This window comes from Triturus cristatus, chromosome 6 (assembly GCF_964204655.1).
Source record: "Triturus cristatus chromosome 6, aTriCri1.1, whole genome shotgun sequence".
In the NCBI taxonomy this organism is placed as follows: Eukaryota; Metazoa; Chordata; class Amphibia; order Caudata; family Salamandridae; genus Triturus; species Triturus cristatus.
The window spans coordinates 584413980-584435811 of record NC_140589.1 but is presented as its reverse complement, the minus strand read 5'-3'; the positions used below and the strand labels follow the sequence as shown (position 1 = coordinate 584435811).

The 21832-nt window shown below is 45.7% G+C and overlaps 1 protein-coding gene across 3 annotated transcripts in view; it reads right to left on the bottom strand.

The window, feature by feature from the left end:
- The window catches only part of DOP1A (DOP1 leucine zipper like protein A), a 1047530-nt gene that overhangs the window by 283643 nt on the left and 742055 nt on the right, over nucleotides 1-21832 (bottom strand). The gene's annotated exons all lie outside the window — the stretch shown is intronic.

Here is a 21832-nt window from a genome sequence, read left to right as displayed (position 1 = left end):
GCTCATTTAATAGCTAGCATCCCCAATGGGGAAATGCTACGCATTAGAAGAGTATGTAGCAACGATACAGACTTGGCCTCTGCGCAACTCTCCACTAGTGCCAGATTTTTGGAAAGAGGATACTCCAAAAAAATCATAGAGAGTGCTATAACCAAATCAGTGCAACATACTAGAAAGGAACTCCTCAGCTCTTACACCTCTAGCCAAACTACCATTGATGTTAATTCAGCAACCACTCCCATTGAGGTGGATAACACCTTTAGAATTATCACTGGGTATAGCAGGCAACACAAGGATTTATACAAAATCATCAATCGCAATTGGCCCATTGTACTCAATGATCCGGTCATAGGCGCCTCATTACCAGCACGCGCTTCGCTTACTTTTAGTAGAGCCCCCTCAATGAGGGACTCCCTTGTTGACACTAATCCTGAGACTATGGAGAAAACGACCTGGCTACAAACTAACACGGGTTTTTACAAATGTAAAACATGCAAATCATGCCTCCAAGGGGTGAATACGAAATCTTACCGGGATGGCTTTAGTGACATTGAGCATCGGATCAATAAGTTACTTACTTGCAAAACAGAATTTGCAGTATACGTCTTAACTTGTCCATGTTCTCTGAGATACGTAGGCAGCACTAAATTAGCTGTGCATAAGAACAAGTTACTTACCTTCGGTAACGATGTATCTGTAAGAAACATTAGTTAGTTAGATTCCTCACCTTAGAATATCCCCAGGCGTCAGACTGGATCCGGAAGATTTTTCGTCAGCAATACCCCTTGCGCGTCGCTAGGCGTCGTCTGCGGCTCCGCGTCCGTCGTCGGCGTCGTGCGCCGGAATGACGTCGTCGGAGTACTTAGACGCCGCCCTCGCGCGCTGACGTCAGTTCTTGTACATAGCCTTCCACGCCAGGAACGCAGAGCCATGCAAAGACCGACACTGGTGCCAAAAAGAAAATCTAGGGGCCTGAAAAGGACAACCTTAACCCTAGATGTCAGTTCGCAGAACGGGGAGGATGGGTGGGTCGGTGAGGAATCTAACTAACTAATGTTTCTTACAGATACATCGTTACCGAAGGTAAGTAACTTGTTCATCTAAAAGAAACACGTTAGTTAGATTCCTCACCTTAGAATAGATACCCAAGCAATACCATCCCCGGTGGTGGGTCTGCGAACCAAGATCACACCAGAAAGTCCTGGAGGACAGAACGGCCAAAGAAGCCATCCCTCCGGACTTGGCTGTCAAGACAGTAATGCCTGGCAAACGTGTGTAGCGAAGCCCACGTCGCCGCTTGACAAATGTCCTGCAAAGGGACACCCCGTCCCAAAGCAGTAGTAGCCGCTGTGGCCCGAGTGGAGTGGGCGCGCAGCCCAACAGGAGGGTCCTTTTTTGCCAAAGAGTAACAAATTTTGATGCACAAAACGACCCACCGAGAGATGGTCCGTTTGTGCACAGCTTTCCCCTTCTTAGCACCCACGTATCCAACGAAAAGTTGGTCGTCCACCCGGAACTGCTTTGTGCGGTCCAAATAAAAGGAGAGCGCACGTTTTGGGTCCAGACGGTGGAGCCTCTCTTCCTCTTTGGAAGGATGCGGAGGCGGAAAGAAGGTGGGCATGGTGACAGACTGCCCAAGATGAAATGGAGTCACCACTTTCGGAAGAAAGGAGGGACGAGGCCGAAGGACCACCTTGTCCGGATGAACAGACAGAAAAGGAGGCTTTGATGATAAAGCCTGGAGCTCACTCACCCGTCTAGCCGAGGTGATGGCTACCAGAAAAGCAGTCTTAAGCGTCAGCAGACGAAGAGGACAATTATGAAGAGGCTCAAAGGGAGCACACATTAGAAAAGTGAGAACAAGATTCAAGTCCCACTGAGGCATTACAAAAGGGACAGGAGGGAACGTGTGAGTAATGCCTTTTAGAAAGCGTGTAACCACAGGGGACTTGAAAAGAGAAGGCTGATCAGGAAGCCGCAAGAAGGCAGAGATGGCAGCAAGATAACCTTTCAGGGTGCCCAGGGCAGAGCCCTGCCGGGCCAAAGAAAGAAGAAAGAGGAGAACCTCAGAAAGAGGGGCGGAAAGGGGATCCACAGCCTTTGCTGTGCACCATGCCACAAATTTGTTCCACCGGCAGGCGTATACCATCTTTGAGGAGGGACGCCTGGCTGCCAGAATGATATCACAGACTTCAGGAGGCAAGTCAAATGGCATCAACTGCCGCTGCTCAATCTCCACGCATGGAGGTGGAGGCTGGACAGGTTCGGGTGGAGGACCGTCCCCTGCTGCTGCGACAGAAGATCCTCCCGAAGGGGCAGAGGTATCGGCGGATCGGTCAACATACTGAGTAGCTCGGGATACCAGTACCTTCGTGCCCAATCCGGAGCTACCAAGATGACTTGGGCCCGGTCGTGCCTGATCTTCTTCAGCACTCTGGGCAGCAGTGGTATAGGCGGAAAGGCGTACAACAGACCGCAACTCCACTCGTGACGAAAAGCGTCGCCGAGCGAGTGCCGCCTTGGAAATTCCAACGCGCAGAACTGGTGACATTGCGCGTTCTCTTCGGTGGCGAATAGATCTAACCAAGGCTCTCCCCACTGCTGAAAGAGACCTTGCGCCACTTCGGAGTTCAGACGCCATTCGTGATCCATCATGCACCGGCGGCTGAGTTCGTCTGCTCTGGTGTTCAGAGAGCCCGCCAGATGTTGAACCACTAGGGTGACGCCCTGGTGTTCCAGCCACGTCCAGAGGCGCAGGGCCTCCTGACAAAGGGTCCACGACCCCACCCCGCCCTGTTTGTTGCAATACCACATGGCGGTGGTGTTGTCCGTGAACACCTGCACGACACTTCCCCGGACAGAGGGAAGGAAGGCTTTCAATGCAAGTCGGATCGCTCTCAACTCCAACAGGTTGATGTGGAGACGAGACTCCGCCGGAGACCAGAGGCCTCTGATCTCGGCCTCTCCCATATGGCCACCCCATCCCAGGAGGGACGCATCCGTCACTACGACATGCTCCGGTTGGGGAAGGGAGAGGCTTCTGCCCATGACCCAATCGCGGTCCGTGAGCCACCACTGCAACTGCTGTGCAGTGCCCTCCGAGATCAAGACATGGTCGGACAGGTTGCCGTGATGCTGGGCCCACTGAAACATCAGGTCCCACTGCAGAGCCCGCATGCGCCGCCTGGCGTGATGCACTAGTAGGATGCAGGAGGCCATCAGCCCCAGAAGCCGCAACACTAGCCTGACCGAAACCCAGGATAGCGGCCGAAAGATGGGAATCAGGGCCTGTATATCCCGGACCCGCTGTTCCGGTGGATAGACCCGGAGCTGCGCCGAATCGAGAACCGCTCCGATGAAAAGGAGCTTCTGAGAGGGACTCAGGTGTGACTTCGGCACGTTGATGGAAAACCCCAGCAAATGCAGGAGATCCGCCGTAGTCTGGAGGTGGGAGACGACTGCCTGGGGCGAGCCCGCCTTCAACAACCAGTCGTCGAGATAGGGGAAGACTGGAACCCCTGATCTGCGCAGATGAGCTGCGACCACCGCCATCACTTTCGTGAACACCCGAGGGGCACTGGTGAGGCCGAAGGGGAGCACGGTAAACTGAAAGTGCTCTTGGCCCACCGTGAACCGCAGGTAACGCCGGTGGGCCGGCAGGACGGGAATGTGGAAATATGCGTCCTGCAAGTCCAATGCTACCATCCAGTCTCCGGGGTCTAGGGCAGCTAGAACCTGAGCCAAAGTCAACATCTTGAACCTTTCCTTCCGGAGGAAGGCATTGACGTTCCGGAGGACCAAGATAGGGCGTAGGCCCCCTTTGCCCTTCTTGGGAACCAGAAAGTAGTGGGAATAACAACCACGACCTACTTCTGGACTCGGAACGCGCTCGATGGCCCCCTTGGCCAAGAGGGCCGAAACTTCCTCGTGGAGAAGATTCAAATGATCCCCCGAGATACGGTGGTGCTGCGGTGGTATGGCTGGAGGAGTCGTCTCGAAGGGGAGGGAGTAGCCCCTTCGGACGATTTGCAGCACCCACCTGTCCGATGTGATGGACCGCCAGTGGAGCAGGTGATGGCGAACTCTGCCGCCCACTGGCGTGGAATGGGCCTGAAAGCTCGGACTAGGAAGGCTTTGAGGCGGATGCTGCCGGGGTGGATGTGGGCTGACCTCGTCGTCCTCCAGAACCGCCTTGGCGGAAACCACGTCCGCGACCGCGCGCAGGTTGGTTCTGCGGCTGGTGGCTAGGCGCACGTGAGGAGGCACCCCTTACTTGGCCACGAAAGGGGCGAAAAGCGGAAGATTGCGACCGCGGGCCGAGAGGCCCAAGGACTTGGCCGTAGCCCGGGAGTCCTTAAAGCGGTTCAGCGCACTGTCCGCTTTCTTGCCAAACAGGCGAGTGCCATCAAACGGCATGTCCATGAGAGTGCTCTGGACATCGCCCGAAAATGACGTGGACCGCAGCCAGGCGTGACGTCTAAGCGCCACTGTGGTGGAAATGGCCCTACCCAGTGAGTCCGTGGTGTCAAGCCCACAACATATAGCATGTCGCGCGGCATCCCTCCCATCGGCCAGAGCCTGGGTAAGTCGTGTCCGGACCTCCTCCGGACACAGGGGCAGCGCGTCCTCCACCGCATCCCACAGAGAGTGGGAATAACGGTCCAAGAGACAAGCGGTGTTCAAAGACCGCAGGCCCAAACTAAGGGAAGAGAACAGCTTCTTGCCGAACTGTTCTAGTCTCTTGGAATCCCGGTCCGGCGGGGCGGTCGGGAAAGAGGATTGGGAGGTGGAGGCCTGGATAACCAGGCTCTCAGGGGTAGGGTGTTGGGACAGAAAACTGGGGTCGCCCGGAGCAGGGTGGTGGTGCCTGGCGACGTTCCTGTCCACAGGAGGAACTGTGGAGGGCTTGGACCAGGTGCCCTGCAGAACGTCAGTGAGGGCCTCATTGAATGGCAGCAGAGGCTCAGTGGAGCTTGCTGCAGACTGAAGCACCTCAGTAAGGACGTTAGTCCTCACAGCCACGGCAGGCAGCTCGAGCCCAAGGGCTGCGGCCGCCTTGCGCAGCACCACAGAGAAAGCAGCGCCCTCCTCCGAAGCCACAGTCGGAGGAGAGACAAATCCAGTGTCTGGAGAGGTATCCAGGCCACTGGCCTCCCCCAGTTCATCTGCCCAGTCCTGTGACAGTTGAGCCTGAGCGGCCATAGGATCCTCGGATCCCTCCCAGTTGTCCCCATCATCCGACTCCTGGTATAGAGGAGAAAGTAACGGAGCCGGGCGGTAGACATAATGTGTCTCTAGCGGCGCCGATCTCGGCGTCCATCGACGCCGGACCGGCGCCGGGCCCGGAGTGGGACTGAACTGGGGCCCGACGTCGAGCGGAGTCGACGTCGGCGTCGGGGGTGGTACCGGTGTCGACGCCGGCGGAGGAGGCGTGACGAGGTCGACCGGCGTCGACGGGGACTCGAGAACGGGTCCCTCGGGCGCTTGCGGCGTCGAGGCCGGAGCCGTCAACGGCGCCGGGGCCGGAGCCACCGGCAGGCAAGGCAGCCCAGTCGGGTCCGCGGGGCCCGAAGGCGCACCAGCGGACGTCGACGGCGGAGCCAGGTTCCTCATGGCCGAGAGGAAAGCACTGACTTCCGCCGGCGTCGCGTCAGTCCCAGGGATCGGAGGGTATGGGGACGTGCGCGGCGCCTGCGGCTCCGCCGGAGCCGCGGTGGTGGAACCACCCTAACCCTCGGCCGAGTCGCGCGACCGGCGAGGGGAGTCCGAAGAGCGGTGTCGCCTCTTGGACTTCTTGGAATGCTTCGACTTACCCGAAGACTTGGATCCCGACGACCGCAGGTGACGTCGGCTGCGTCTCCGCGACCGATCCTTGGACCTCCTCCTGGACCGGGATCGAGAGGCGCGCGGAGCCGAGTGGCGAATCTCGAGAAGCTTACGGGACCGCTCCCGTCTAGCCTTCGAGGTCAGGGCCTTGCAGTCCGAACACGACTCCGCGTCGTGATCGAGGCCCAAGCAGTAAAGGCACCGGCGGTGATGGTCCGTAACCGACATCAATCGGTTACAGTCCGTACAGGCTTTAAACCCAGGCATCCTACCGGCACCGGTGTCGAGACACGATCAAAAAGGATCAAAAAAAAGTTAGTCAAAAATTGACTAAAGGGGTAGCTCTCCCGGATCTGCGCTTACTGGTGCGGAAAAAAGAATAACTGACGTCAGCGCGCGAGGGCGGCGTCTAAGTACTCCGACGACGTCATTCCGGCGCACGACGCCGACGACGGACGCGGAGCCGCAGACGACGCCTAGCGACGCGCAAGGGGTATTGCTGACGAAAAATCTTCCGGATCCAGTCTGACGCCTGGGGATATTCTAAGGTGAGGAATCTAACTAACGTGTTTCTTTCAGATGCAAATACTACAGCATCTCAGAGCCATAGCAAATCATGACAACACATACCCAGTGGCCAGACATTTCAGGGAGTTCCACCATAGTGACAATCGTTTACTCTGATTCTTCGTCATTGATGCAGTCATTGCAAGTAGACGAGGAGGCAATAGAGAAGCGAAGCTCCGTAAGCTGGAAACACAATATATTTTACGACTAGACACAAAACTTCCGAAGAGACTTAATATAACTGAAGATTTGTATACCTGTTTACCTTGACACGGTCATGTTTTCCACAACAATGAGATGAATATGTTAAGATTCCTTTTATACTGTATGAGAATGCTGACCCTTAACCGATATTCATGTGAATATGAGTCTTAACAACTGATTTTTACACCAACATTTTGGATTCTAATTATGATGACATTATGTACATCTGAATTTTGACACTAATCTACAGTGTATCACTTTTCACTTGAATATTTTTCATTCGGACTCTAGTTTTTAAATTTGATTTCTTCCCCTATTCTTCTAAGGTTAGCAGTGTTGTTTCCTTATGATTTTTAGACCACAGATGTCCACATATGTCACGTTGCACGCCATAAATGGATAGATTGGTCTCCCCCGTTTCTCCTTGATTGTTCTTTGCACAAATTTTGCATTTATTATTGGATCCAATTTTAGCTTTGAAACATAGCATGAGTTTTATGTTACACACATCGCATATAAATCAGATCTTTACATCACCAATTCTCAAGGCAATGACCAAGTATGTTTAAACCCTCTGTTGTTCCCCATATGAATATGATATGTCTACTATATGGATGTTTGGTGCTAGAGGCATTTATGCCATTATTTTTGCACTAACCGTATTGGACATGGGCAGCCACTAGTATATTTATTTAGAACTGAATCAAAAATATTTGTATACACTTGGCATTTAAGCCACAAAATTTGGTATAAGTTATTAACATTGTAAATAGAAGGTTCGTTCTTATTGACTTACTTATTTATTTATTGTTTTAAATCTTCAAAACAGTGAAATTTGCACAATAATACGGGCCTATATTTATGATTGATTAGATCATGTTTTGCACTTTACTACTTGAATAGAGGAGTGTTTTTTCTATGTTTACAACACCAGAGGTCACATGTCTATGATCTTGCACTTTGAACTCGATGTGCCTGCTATTTATTGGATCTCATTACAAGCTCACGTTGTCATGTGATCAAGGCTCTGCTGAGCCGAAACGTTATGACGGCAACCTAAACGAAATAAATATAGCACTTTAACGAAGGTCCGTGTCCGCTTGTGATTTTGGATATCTATGTTCATCGTCATCCTGGTGCACCAGTGGTATGTATGTATGTATGTATGTATGTATGTATATATATATATATATATATATTCACAGAAAAAACCATAGGTTTCACACATGTTATAGTTAGCGGAAATTTTACTGATAAAAAACCAGTGAAATTCCCCCGTTATAGTTAGTGTAGGCAACTATAACTCACGCGACCGCAATCCTCTGCTGATGCTAATACTGTATTTAGACACTTATTTGCCCATGTCTTCTTCCATACATTTTTAGCTATACATATATTACAAATATTTTTTTTTCATAAAGACACATATGTCATCAGCAGAAGATTGCGGTCGCGTGAGTTATAGTTGCCTACACTAACTATAACGGGGGAATTTCACTGGTTTTTTATCAGTAAAATTTCCGCTAACTATAACATGTGTGAAACCTATGGTTTTTTCTGTGAATTTGCAAGGTTTTTTAAATGCTAATTCCTAACTATAACGTGTGTGAAACCTATGGTTTTTTCAGTGAATTTGTACGGTTTTTTAAATGCTAAGTTACTTTACGCCATTCGTGGCGTGCGCGCCCACTTAACGCAGTTCGTTCCGTGCGTGCACGGTGCGCTTCGCGCACCGTGCGCGCACAGTAAGCACGCGGTGCGCTTCGCGCACCGCGTGCCCACGTTACGCTAGATGGGCCATGTACGCACGATGCGCTTCGCGCACCGTGCGCACATGGAGGACATATGATGCACTTCGTTTTGAAAGGTAATATTTTAATTTTTCGTAATTTTTATAAGCCATGCACAAATGGTGCCCTTCGGGCACCATTTGCACACGGGGTGGAGAGAGTGTGGATAATTTTTTCTTTTATTATTTTTGTTTAAAATATTATAGTTTATCACACCTCTTATAAGCTATGCACAATTGGTGGCCTGCGGCCACCAATTGCACACGGGGTGGGGAGAGTGTGGATAGTTTTTTTTTTTTAATAATTTTTTACCGTACGCGTACGGTAAGCGTAATCGGCGAAATTAGCGAAAAAATAAAAATTGCATGTTTGGCCTTGGGGGATCTTTGGGGACTCCCTCAACATGGCTATGTGTGTGGGAGCTGTCTAAACAGCCCCTTTACATGTTTTTTGGCTTGATTTTAAAACCTAACTCTCAGTGCGAGAGAGAAAATGGCGGCCGCCGCTTCCTGGTTTCGGCCGATTCGAATGTTTACTAAGATCTAAGAGCCAATCAGAATCGCGCTCGCGCACGCCACTGTACGCGTACGGTAAGCGTACCGTAAGCGCACCGTAAGCTGGCTCAGATATATATATTGATTTAAAGGCTATTTTCTCAGAATCTACTGAACAGATTTACACCAAACCTACAAAAGGCACTTCCTTGACCTGAGGACTACCTCTCTGCCAAATTTCTAGTAATTCTGTTCAGCCGTTCGGGCTGTAGCCCTGTCTAAAGGTCCTATGGAAAAATGCATGAGAAGAACGCGTTTTGGGACCCCCCTTTTATCTCAGCCCCCGCTTGACGAATCCCCCCGAGACTTTCAGGGTAGGAGCGGAGCGTAGCGCCCCACCTATTTTGAAAAATTCGCGAGGATTCGTCGACCGGCGCCAAAGTTATTCAAAATAGAATGTTGAGGATTTCCTATGGAAACGTGGTCCTAACTATAACTACCTACTGGCGACCGCCAGTAGGTAATATATATATATATATATATATATATATATATATATATATCCTACTGGCGGTTGCCAGTAGGTAGTTATAGTTAGGACCACGTTTCCATAGGAAATCCGCAACATTCTATTTTGAATAACTTTGGCGCCGGTTGACGAATCCTCGTGAATTTTTCAAAATAGGTGGGGCGCTACGCTCCGCTCCTACCCTGAAAGTCTCGGGGGATTCGTCAAGCGGGGGCTGAGATAAAAGGGGGGTCCCAAAACGCATTTTTCCCATGCATTTTTCCATAGGACCTTTAGACACAGCTACAGCCCGAACGGCTGAACAGAATTACTTGAAATTTGGCAGAGAGGTAGTCCTCAGGTCAAGGAAGTGCCTTTTGTAGGTTTGTTGTAAATCTGTTCAGTAGATTCTGAGAAAATAGCCTTTAAATCAATATATATATCTGAGCCAGCTTACGGTGCGCTTACGGTGCGCTTACCGTACGCGTACGGTGGCGTGCGCGAGCGCGATTCTGATTGGCTCTTAGATCTTAGTAAACATTCGAATCGGTCGAAACCAGGAAGCGGCGGCCGCCATTTCGTGTGTTTCACTCAGAAAAAAAAGAGTGATATCTTGAAAAGGGGGCAAGGGAGAGAGTTACAGACCCCCTAACATTTGTAAGGGGGTCAAAGAAGGACAGAAAAGTACAAAGAAAACATTTATTGATTTTAAAAAAAATCGCGGGGTACGCGTACGGTAAGCTCAACGTACGCGTACGGTAGAAAAAAAATAAAATAAAAGAAATGAAATGCAGATTTAAGAGTTTAGATATTAGGGGGCTCTAAAAAGAGCCGTTGTGTTTATGAAGTGATTTTTTAGTGGTACCTACAAGTAAGTACCGATGCAGAGTCTAAGGTTCAAGAGGAAGACTCTGTTCCCTTCATCATTGAAGTGCACACCATCTCCTCTATAAATGTCTTGCATGTCGTAACGCAAGTTGTTGTGGTAAATGGAACCCATACCATAGTCACGGAGGAAAGCAGAAACAGATTTGTTGACGTGCTTTCTTGCTTTGTCAATCTGCGGACAGAAATGATTGGACCAGTTCCATTTTTGCCTTTGGCATATGTTAGAAAACACAAAGGCAGTTTTAGGGAAAAGTGAAAACAGTTGTGCAAAGGTGTCCTTCATAAGCATTTCCAGACCTACCCCAGTCAAAGTGCCTAGGTCATTGCCACCACAGTGCACTATTATGAGGTCAGGGTGTTGGATTTGCATGAAGGATTTCACCAATGGCATCAATTGGTGCCACTTTAACCCTCTCTGACCAATCCATTTAATGTCTACATTTGGCAAAGCAAGGTCTCTCACCATATCTGTTTTCTCTGCATACTTTTCACTCCAGAAGACATAGCTGTGCCCTACAATCCACACTGTGAACATCTTCAAAGGAGAACTGGATGCACTCAGGAGGTGTAATTCAGTAGAATGGCAATATGAAAAGAAAGACAGTTTGGAAATGGAGGCATACATATTTTTTTCAAAAAAAAAAGAACTGATTGGCTGTTTCATACCATTCTAGAATAAAAACTAGGCTGTATGTGTAAATTAATAGAAGCATGTTTTGTATTGGTACAGAAAAATGTGTTACCAAAGAACAGTACTATGGATTTGCTGTTAGGTTTGAAAAGTCAAGCACTCTTGCTCTGTGGAATTGAAACATTGTTTGGTGAACTTCTGACCTAACTCCACACAGCAGTGTTCCATGAGCTGTTGCTATGGTAGCAGGCAGAAGTCAAGTTGGGGGAAGGGTACTAGGCAGAAGTCAAGTTGGGGGAAGGGTACTTTTGGAAAAGGGTTGGTTTTCAACCAATAGAAATGTGTGATTACATTTGAAAAAAAGGGGGAAGCACTGAGATTTGAAATTAACATGTATATGTGTGGAAAAAGAGAGGGAAAGTTTGCCATTATCTGGTTCTGAGAGGAGAGAGGTGTAAAGAACAGAGATCCTGGCTCTGATAATCTGCTGTTTGAGTGCCACATTTCTTTCACAGCTAACTAATTTTAAAGGTGAGTTTAGAGTTTGAGAGGGGATGTATATGGTAAATTAAGAAATGAATAATAGAAATGGAATTCCTTTTGTTGAAGTTGTGTTTATTATTTTCTGTTTTGGGAGAAATTTAAATGTGAGGAACATGTAAAATAATATGGACTATGTTTTCACGATAAATTAAGGTGTACTGGTAAAAATAAAGAAAGTTTAAGGGTTTGAGGTTGGACTCAGTAATGCAAATACATACAGCATCAGTAAGGCTGGTTGCCCTTGCTGGAGTGTAGGCAGTCACCCAGGTTACACATGGTGCTGGTCTGAAAAAGCAGTTTGGACATGTGCTTTTTTAAGAATCTGAAAAGTGGATTCAAAATGTGACAGACTGTAAAAGTGTTGATCACTTGCCAAAAAAAAGAGTAGTAAGTGTGCTTTCAAAATGGCAAAGAAATTTCGTTTTGTGACTAATGTGAAAACATGACTCTGTGTGCAAATAGGAATTACAGGCAGAGATTTATTGCGTATTGCTCTGGTGATTTCACAGTTGCATTAGATGGAAAGGGGGAGCCATTTTTTGGTGCAGAAGCAGACTCTTAGCACACACCCAGCTGCTTACCCTGTGGAATCATGCACAGTATTCACAAGCGAGTGGGGTTTGAGGTTTCAGTCAGTAATGCAAATACATTCAGCATCACTAAGGCTGGTTGCCCTTGCTGGAGTGTAGTCAGTCACCCAGGTTACACATGGTGCTGGTCTGAAAAAGCAGTTTGGACATGTGCTTTTTTAAGAATCTAAAAAGTGGATTCATAATGTGTCAGTCTGTAAAAGTGTTTATCACTTGCCAAAAAAAAGAGTAGTAAGTGTGCTTTCAAATTGGCAAAGAAATTTCGTTTTGTGACTAATGTGAAAACATGACTCTGTGTGCAAATAGGAATTACAGGCAGAGATTTATTGCGTATTGCTCTGGTGATTTCACAGTTGCATTAGATGGAAAGGGGGAGCCATTTTTTGGTGCAGAAGCAGACTCTTAGCACACACCCAGCTGCTTACCCTGTGGAATCATGCACAGTATTCACAAGCGAGTGGGGTTTCAGGTTTCAGTCAGTAATGCAAATACATTCAGCATCACTAAGGCTGGTTGCCCTTGCTGGAGTGTAGTCAGTCACCCAGGTTACACATGGTGCTGGTCTGAAAAAGCTGTTTGGACATGTGCTTTTTTAAGAATCTGAAAAGTTGGTTTAAAATGTGTCAGTCTGTAAAAGTGTTTATCACTTGCTAAAAAAAAGAGTAGTAAGTGTGCTTTCAAAATGGCAAAGAAATTTCATTTTGGGACTTATATGAAAACATGACTCTGTGTGCAAAGAGGAATTACAGGCAGAGATTTATTGCGTATTGCTCTGGTGATTTCACAGTTGCATTAGATGGAAAGGGGGAGCCATTTTATGGTACAGAAGCAGACTCTTAGCACACACCCAGCTGCTTACCCTGTGGAATCATGCACAGTATTCACAAGCGAGTGGGGTTTGAGGTTTCAGTCAGTAATGCGAAAACATTCAGCATCACTAAGGCTGGTTGCCCTTGCTGGAGTGTAGTCAGTCACCCAGGTTACACATGGTGCTGGTCTGAAAAAGCAGTTTGGACATGTGCTTTTTTAAGAATCTAAAAAGTGGATTCATAATGTGTCAGTCTGTAAAAGTACTTTTCACTTGCCTAAAAAGTAGTAGAAAGTATGCTTTGCAATTGGCAAAGAAATTTCATTTTCTGCCTAATTTCAAAGCATGACTCTGTGTGCACACAGGAATTGTTTTTAGATATTTAATTGGTGAAGGTGTTATTGTGATTTTCATTTATAGGAAAGGGGTTTATAGTATTTTAAGATTTCTAAAGAACATAAAAAATGTAGTAATATATTTAAATAAAATAAAGGAATTTGAAAGGTAAGGTTGGCTCTTAAAAGAGCCGTTGTGTTCATGCAGGGACAGAGGAAAGAAAGAATGGGAATATTAGTCGGTACGACAAATGTGCTGATCTATTTTATTGTTCACTAGGGAAATACTGGTCTCCCTATGACAAATTAGATCATGACAAGTGGCGCACCGTATTTCAACCCTCAGAAACCGAGGGTTAATTTCCAGAGGACGAGAAAAAGGAGATGCTCCCCCCACAGATGAAGGGCTCACCTGACCTGCCGAAGATGGACTCGGCCCTGCAGATGATGGTCCAGGCTGAGCTGCTGTGGATGTGCTTGGTTGACTTACTGAAGGGTTACCTTCAGTATGTCGAGCATGTGTCCTTCCGTGTACATCCTTAAGGTGTCTCAACATGGTGTGATTCCCGAAGGAATACTTCTTGTTGGGATTCCCTCTTGAAAGTACACGCTTACACAGCTTACAAGTCACTAAGGGTGCATTTACCTTTTCCTTGCCCTCTGGAAAAGTAAAATACTCCCATATGAAAGAGGTCTTTTGTTTCCTCCTTCTCTGCCTCAAGGTAGTGCTGCTAGCCTCACTCTCAGAAGAGTTCTGCTGTTCTGCCATCGTATCACAAAGACAACCCAGCTCCTTCTCCTAAGGGATCACAAGCAGAAATGAGGGGAATGGGTGTGGTGTAGGAGAGTTCTAGAACTGAAAGTTGTAAAAACCAATCAAAAGTCTTGTTTCTTGATCACATGATCTACCGTGCGTGTACGTTACGCTTACGGTGCGCTTACGGAGCGCTTACGGCAAAAGTACGCATGCGCGTAAAAAAGACACGCGCACGCGCGCATGCGCAAAACAGGCACGCCCCTTCACTTCCGCGTAACGTGCGCGTGCAGCGTACGCGTTACGCGCTGTGCGCGCGTGACGTGCGTCTACGCAAATTGCGTAAATGAACGCAAACAGCGTAGAAATCTAACGTAATTAAAGCAAGACGTGCGCTTACCGTACGCGCACGTTAAAAAAAAAATGTTAAAAAAAAAGAAAAAAAAAAAATAGGTTATACTAATAAATCTTACCTGTTTATTTTATAAAAATGGTAAAAAAAAAAACATATTGTAGAATTTTCAAAATTTAACCATAGTCTTTAAAAAAGGATAGAAAATTAAAATAAAACTATATGTAAAAAAAAAATAAAAAAAATAAAAAAAATTAGCATTTAAAAAACCTTGCAAATTCACTGAAAAAACCATGGGTTTCACTCACGTTATAGTTAGGAATTAGCATTTAAAAAACCTTGCAAATTCACTGAAAAAACCATGGGTTTCACACACGTTATAGTTAGGAATTAGCATTTAAAAAACCTTAGAAATTCAATGAAAAAACCAAAGGTTTCACACATGTTATAGTTAGCTGGACATTTCACTCGTAAAAAACCAATGAAATTCCCCCGTTATAGTTAGTTCAGCTAACTATAACTCGCGCGCTCGCAATGCACTACTGATGACGTCACATATTACATCACTCATGACATGGTCACTGACATCACTCATGACATCACTGATGACATCTCAAATGACATCACTGATGACATCACTGATGACATCATCCTTGTGATAGAGTGGCAGACCTCCTCTTCCCCTAATATAACCATTGAAACACACATTCAAAAATCGAAACTAAAATGTTCAAAATAATGAACATATCAATATCAGTTACAACAACCTATTCAGTAATTCTAAGAACCACATACACATACAGTCATTCACCAACAGTCCTCTACAGTCACTCATACATGTACTCACTCATCATATGTATTCATACACCTATACATCCTGTTACACAACGCCACTCATCCATAGAGTTACTCACACACATAGTCACTCATGCTAATAAAGAATCAAACATCCATTTACTTGCATATACAGTTATACACACACCACCACACTTACTTCTACAGAAACTTACATATACTTACTCTTTTAATCAATAACTTATAGAAACACATACTTATTCATACAGGAACTCTTCCAATCTCTCACTCTCACATATACTCACTTATATACACCAATAGTCACATATACTAGTTTAAAACATATGTAGTTACTCATAAAGACACTAAAGAGACAGTCATTCACTCACTAACACACCCATGCACACACTCATCCACCCATACAGTCCTGCACACATGCTGTATTCAACACATACAAACAGTGAGTCACTCATTCATGCACCTATGCACTAAGTAATACCCCCCACCGAACCATACAGAAACTCAGACACTCATACTGATAAAAAAACAACTAATAACCTATATAGACACTCATGTAGCTACTCACCAACCCATGCAGCCACTTATACACAAAGTAAGAAACTGATACAGATATTTTCATATTTAAAGATTACTCAGTAAGCCATGTATTCACTATGATACACTTAATTAGTCAGTTACACAAAATTTTTTTTAAAAAAAAAGCATCCATTTAGACACTTATATACCCATTTATTCTTCCATTGACCTTGAGATATACATAAATATAAAACATATTTAATTTTCAGAAAAACACACAATCACTGGATGATGTCATCAGTGATGTCATCAGTGATGTCATTTGAGATGTCATCAGTGATGTCATGAGTGATGTCAGTGACCATGTCATGAGTGATGTAATATGTGACGTCATCAGTAGTGCATTGCGAGCGCGCGAGTTATAGTTAGCTGAACTAACTATAACGGGGGAATTTCATTGGTTTTTTACGAGTGAAATGTCCAGCTAACTATAACGTGTGTGAAACCCATGGTTTTTTCAGTGAAAATATATATATATATATATATATATATATATATATATATATATATATATATATATATACACATCCATATATATTTTAATAAATACCTTATTGAATTAGATGCCGTAGAACTGCCTGTCCCACCGCTGCATCCTTTTTCCATGCTGTGTCTAGACAATAGTGTCTAGTGAAGGTGTGCGTATTTTTCCATGTCGCAGCTCTGCAAATGTTCGGCAACGACACCCCTGCAAATAGAGCTGTAGAAATTGCCATTTTTCTTGTGGAATGCGCACGTACCTTGGCTTGTAAAGGTTTTCCAGCTCTGACATGACACAAGGAGATCGCCGAAGTTGTCCACCTTGAAATACTGGATCTGGAGAGTGCTAAACCTTTCCTGGGACCAGAAAAGGCTACAAAGAGCTGATTTGTTTTTCTAAACGATTTTGTTTAAATCGATGTAAAATTTCAGACATCGTCTAATATCTAAAGAGTGTAGTGCTCTTTCTGCAGATGATGAAGGATCTTTAAAAAACGTAGGTAAAACTACCGGTTCATTCAGATGAAAGTTGGAGGGGACCTTAGGAATGAACTTTGGGTTCGTTCTCAGAATAACTCTGTCTTGTCTGAATTGTAGAAATGGTTCTGCAATTGAGAAGGCTTGGATCTCGCCGACGTGAGCACTAATAATAATGCCGTTTTCCATGAGATAAACTGTAAATCCGCCTTATGTATTGGTTCAAATGGAGGTTTCATGAGTTGTGCAAGAACCGTATTAAGCTGCCAAGTAACCACTGGTCTTTGTACTGGGGGAAACATCCTGAAAAGACCTTTGAGAAATTCTTTAATAACTCTTTGAGACCAAAGAGATGGGCGGTCAGGAACTCTTGTGTACCTTGAAATAGCGGCCAAATGTATTTTTATAGACATATGAGAAAGTCCAGATTTGGCCAAAATTAATAGATATGGAAGAATTTGTTCCACGGAGACGCGAAAAGGATGTAGACTTTTAGATGCACACCAATGACAAAATCTCTTCCATTTAGCCGAATATGTTTTATTTGTAGAGATTGCTCGAGATCGTGACAGAATCTCCCGGCATTCCTGAGGGATATTCAAAAGTTGGAACTTATGTTTGTGAGGTTCCATGCAGACAAGTTCAGCGATTTCAAATTTGGATGCAGTATTTGGCCGCTGTTCATGGTGATAAGATCTTGCACTAATGGAAACTGTATCCTGGGTGTCACTGATAATTTGAGAAGTTCTGAGAACCACGCTTGTCTCGGCCATGCTGGGGCAACTAGAATCAGATGGCACGGCTCCGATTTCATCTTTCTCAAGACTTTTGATATTAGCGGAACTGGGGGAAATGCATACGCAAACATCCCTGTCCAGAGCATTGCCCCACGACCCTCTTTGTGCAAACCAGCTGGCAAAGTGTTTGCATTTTGAATTGTGGCGATCCGCAAACAGATCTAGCGTTGGAGTGCCCCATTGCTGGAATACTTTGAGAAGCTGTCTTTGGTCCAACTCCCACTCGTGGGAAACCTCGGATGATCTGCTTAGAACATCTGCTCGTGTTGTCCACCCCTGGAACGTGTTGGACTTGAAGTGATATGTTGTGATTCAGAAGCCACTTCCAAATTTCTTGCGCTTGCTTTGACAATATTTTTGATTTTGTACCCCCTTGTTTTAGAAGGTAAAACATGGATGTTGAGCTGTTTGTCTTGACAAGTACTGTTGAATCGTGAATCCTGGGGAGAAACGCTTATAGACCCAAGAAAATAGCCTTTAGTTGCAGCAAGTTGATGTGGAGCGGAGCTTCGCTCTTTGACCAATGACCCTTTATTTCGAGCTCCTGGAGATGCGCTCCCCAACCTTGTAGCGAAGCGTCCGCCGTCATCACAAAACTGTAGTTCTGTGGTTCGAAAATCAGTCCCTCCGTTAAATGATCTCTGATCTTCCACCATGACAGAGCCTTTATGATCTGAGGAGTGATAACTAATCGATCTTCGAAGGATCCCCGAGACTGAATCCATTGCTTGTCTAGCAATTCTTGAATAGGCCTCATGTGAAGTCTGCAATTGGGAAGCAGGGGAATACAGGAATAAATCATCCCCAGCAATGATTTGTAGATCCTCACTGAAATGTACTTTATCTGCTAATGCGACGTCAGATTTATGATTTTTTGAATACGCTCCTCTGAAGGATAAGCTTTCGCCTCCTTTGTACGAATTATAGCTCCCAGAAATTGAAGGGACTGCGATGGCATGAGATGTGATTTTTCTAGGTTGACTCTCAGACCTAGACGACTGAAAAGGTCCATGCACACCTGTAGAGAATGTTGGGTCTCTCTGAACGGACAACCTTTTATGAGCCAATCGTCTAGATAAGAGAACATTTGGTGACCTTGAAGTCTTAGATGTGCCGCTACTGGCACCATACATTTTGTAAAGATTCTTGGCGCCGACTTTAGACCGAAAGGCAATACTTTGAATTGATATTGGCTCCCTGCCTCCATGTTACAAAGAAACTTTCTGTGATTTATATGAATTGGGACATGAAAATAAGCATCTAAGAGGTCCAGGTATGCCAAATAATCTCCCTTGCAAATCAGAAGGAGTATTTCCTGCAGGCATAACATTCGAAAAGATTTATTTTTGATGAATTTGTTCAAACCTCTCAGGTCCATTACCTGCCTCCATTTTGATGTGTCTGTTTTCTTTATTAAGAAGAAATGCGAATAAAAGCCTTTCCCTCGTTGAAGGCACGGAACTTCCTCTAGTTCTTCCTTTTGTAGAAGAGATAACATTTCCGCCTTGAGGGCTGAAAGATGTTCTTGTCTCCTGCATATAGGAGAATGATTTGGTGGCTTTTGTTTGAACTCCAGGGTATGGCCTTGTTGAATCACATCCAAAACCCATCTGTCTGTTGTTATCAACAGCCAAGCCGGATAAAAAGGAGGAAAGGTAATGATTGTTTATGTTTGAACATGTGATGGGCGCCTTGACAGAGTCTTTGTCGTCTATTGGATTGTTGCGATTTACCTCTCGCAGATGATCTCCCTCTGGACTGTTGCTGGTATGTGTTTGAGGAACGAAATTGTTGATTACTGGAAAATTGTACGGCTGATATCTATTGGATTGGAAAGAAGATCTTTGCATATATTGCCCTCTGGATCCTCTCCTCCGAAAGGACTGGAACCTGCCCTGCTGAAGAGACCCCAATGCACGCGCTGTATCCGTGTCAGTTTTGATACTTTTGCGGGCATCATCCACATGTTTTCCAAATAGGTTCTCTCCGTCAAATGGCATGTCCACTATTTTCGCTTGCACTTCTGGTCTAAAAGAAGTGGCCTTAAGCCATCCTTGCCTTCGTAGGGCCACTGCAACTGCCATTTGCCTGAACGTCACTGAAGTCAAATCCATCGCAATGTCTATGGATCTGCCTATTGTATCTGCTGATGAGTGCTAACGCATTTAAGGCCTTTATGGAAGACGCTGCCATCACAGCAAAGCGCTTTCCGCACCATCCATTCGCCTCACTTCTTTATCCGGGGGAACTGCAGAAGTGGAAACTGGATTTTTGGAGTGTCTTTGAGCGGCTTTCATCACTACCGACTCCAGCTGCGGCTGTCCAATTAAACAAGCAGGAGAAGATGCTGGGGCTCTAGATTTCTTTTCTATCCGGGGCACTGAGGAAGCTACTGAAGCCGGGTTCCTCATTATTTTTAATCCTTCATCCCAAATGTGAGCGACAATTGGAATAGATCTAATGGATTTCCGTGAATCCTCTTTGAAATCATAGAGGAAACACTCAGCTTCTTGTACTGGAAGCGGAAGCTCGAATCTTTTTGACGCTTTCTCCATGATATCATGGAATCCTCCAATATCTTGTGGCGGAGAGTTCGCCCGTGAAGGAGATGGAGACGGAGTGGTTGGAAGGATGTACTGATACCATTCATCCCCAACCTGAGGATCCTGAAGAAGTTCCCCTTCTTCCGGTTGATCCGCGTCACTCTCCTCTAAATCATCCCTAATTGTAACAATAGGGGGAGATTGTATTTTCTGAGCTGAATTCTTGGGAGAGGAATGAGGTGGTGGACCTTGAGCAGGCGTAGTTGAAGTTTTAGAGGTTTGAGTGTTAGCGTCAGGACAACGTCGATAATAATCGTTTATCATATGTCGTAAGTCTGTTACTAGAGAGATTGGCATTGAGATAGTGTCCTCTCTCAAAACAGATTGAGGTACTTCCTTCTCCTCGAGTCATATGACTGCTGAAACGACTCATACCTTCTTGATTCTTGTGCAGGACGATCCTGGAAAGAGAATACTTCCTGAACCTCCTGATATTCTTCATCGTCAGTCTCCTGGCTCTTTATTTGAAGTTGAAACGGACTGTATGCCACTCCTGATGACTCTTCATCTTCTGACTGTAACTCCAGCAGATTAGATGGAGGCAGCGGAGAAATCTTTGTCCAGCCAGTAAAATCTGAAGATTTCTTCTTCGCCGACGAGCCCGTCGACGATGGAATAGATTTTAATGAAATTGACTTTGCCTTGGGAGACTTAAAAGATGCTGTCGACGGAGCTCCCGTCGACGAGGAAAGATGAATTATCGTCGACGAGAAGGTCGTCGACAAAGTCGTCGTCGACGGAGTCGCTGTCGCTGACGATGAAGTCATCGATGAGGTCGAAACCGGCCTCCCCGTCGATAGGGTCGTCGACGGGCCTTTCTTCGACGACGATGTCTTAGTCGTCGCCGTCGACGCAGCTGTCGTTGTCGATATGGTAGTCATCATCGACGGAGCTGTCGACGGTTTTATTGAAATCAAAGCCGGCGACGCCCCAATTTTCGTCAACGGAGCTGAGGAAACTTCTCTGGACTCTGTAGATTTTTTAAGAGGAGTATGAGGAAGCGAAGACGAAGAAGCCTCTTTGTCTTTCGTTTTCTGCTTTTTAAGCTGAATCTTTTCCTCAGAAGCAGAAGATTTCCTCTTTTTAGATGATCTGGATTCCTCTTCAGAGTCAGAATCTGAAGTGACCTTCTTCTTTTGAAGCCACAACAGTAGCCGTGCCTCCCTGTCACGCAGGGTTTTCGCAGACAAGGTTCTGCAATGCTTACAGTCCTTAGGCACATGCTTAGGGTGCAAACAATACAAACAGTCCTTGTGGGGATCTTCTGAAAACAGTCTAGGTTTTCCACAGGATCTGCAGGGCCTGGAAAGCTTCTTTTTAGAGCTTTCAGCCATAGTAAACAAAAAATATGAAGCACAGTACCTCAAATCCAGTAAACAGAAAGGACTTCCAGATGAACAAGAGGTCAAAAGTTCACACAGGAACAAAACTGAACAAGGCTCAGGGAGACTCCTCCTCACACGAAGGCGGTTGGAAATCTGAGGTAGGATGGTTCTGCTGGGGAGTGTGATGTCAGGGCTGGCAGCTGATTGGCTGAGTTTTGGACCAAATAATGATGAGGTTTGGTTACCAAATAATAGGATTCCCTATGGGATTTTGCTATGCAGTTTTTTCTGGTACTGCTGTGGTCATTCTGTTACCGTGAGACTCCCACCATGACGACGGGGAAGATACAAGCATGTGAATCTATGAAAGATTGAATACTGGAGAATTATGTTTTTTATGGATTGAGGTTTAAAGTGTTTTCCAATGACCCTAAAAAAATCTTTGTCATACCTTTTTGAGAGTTAGGA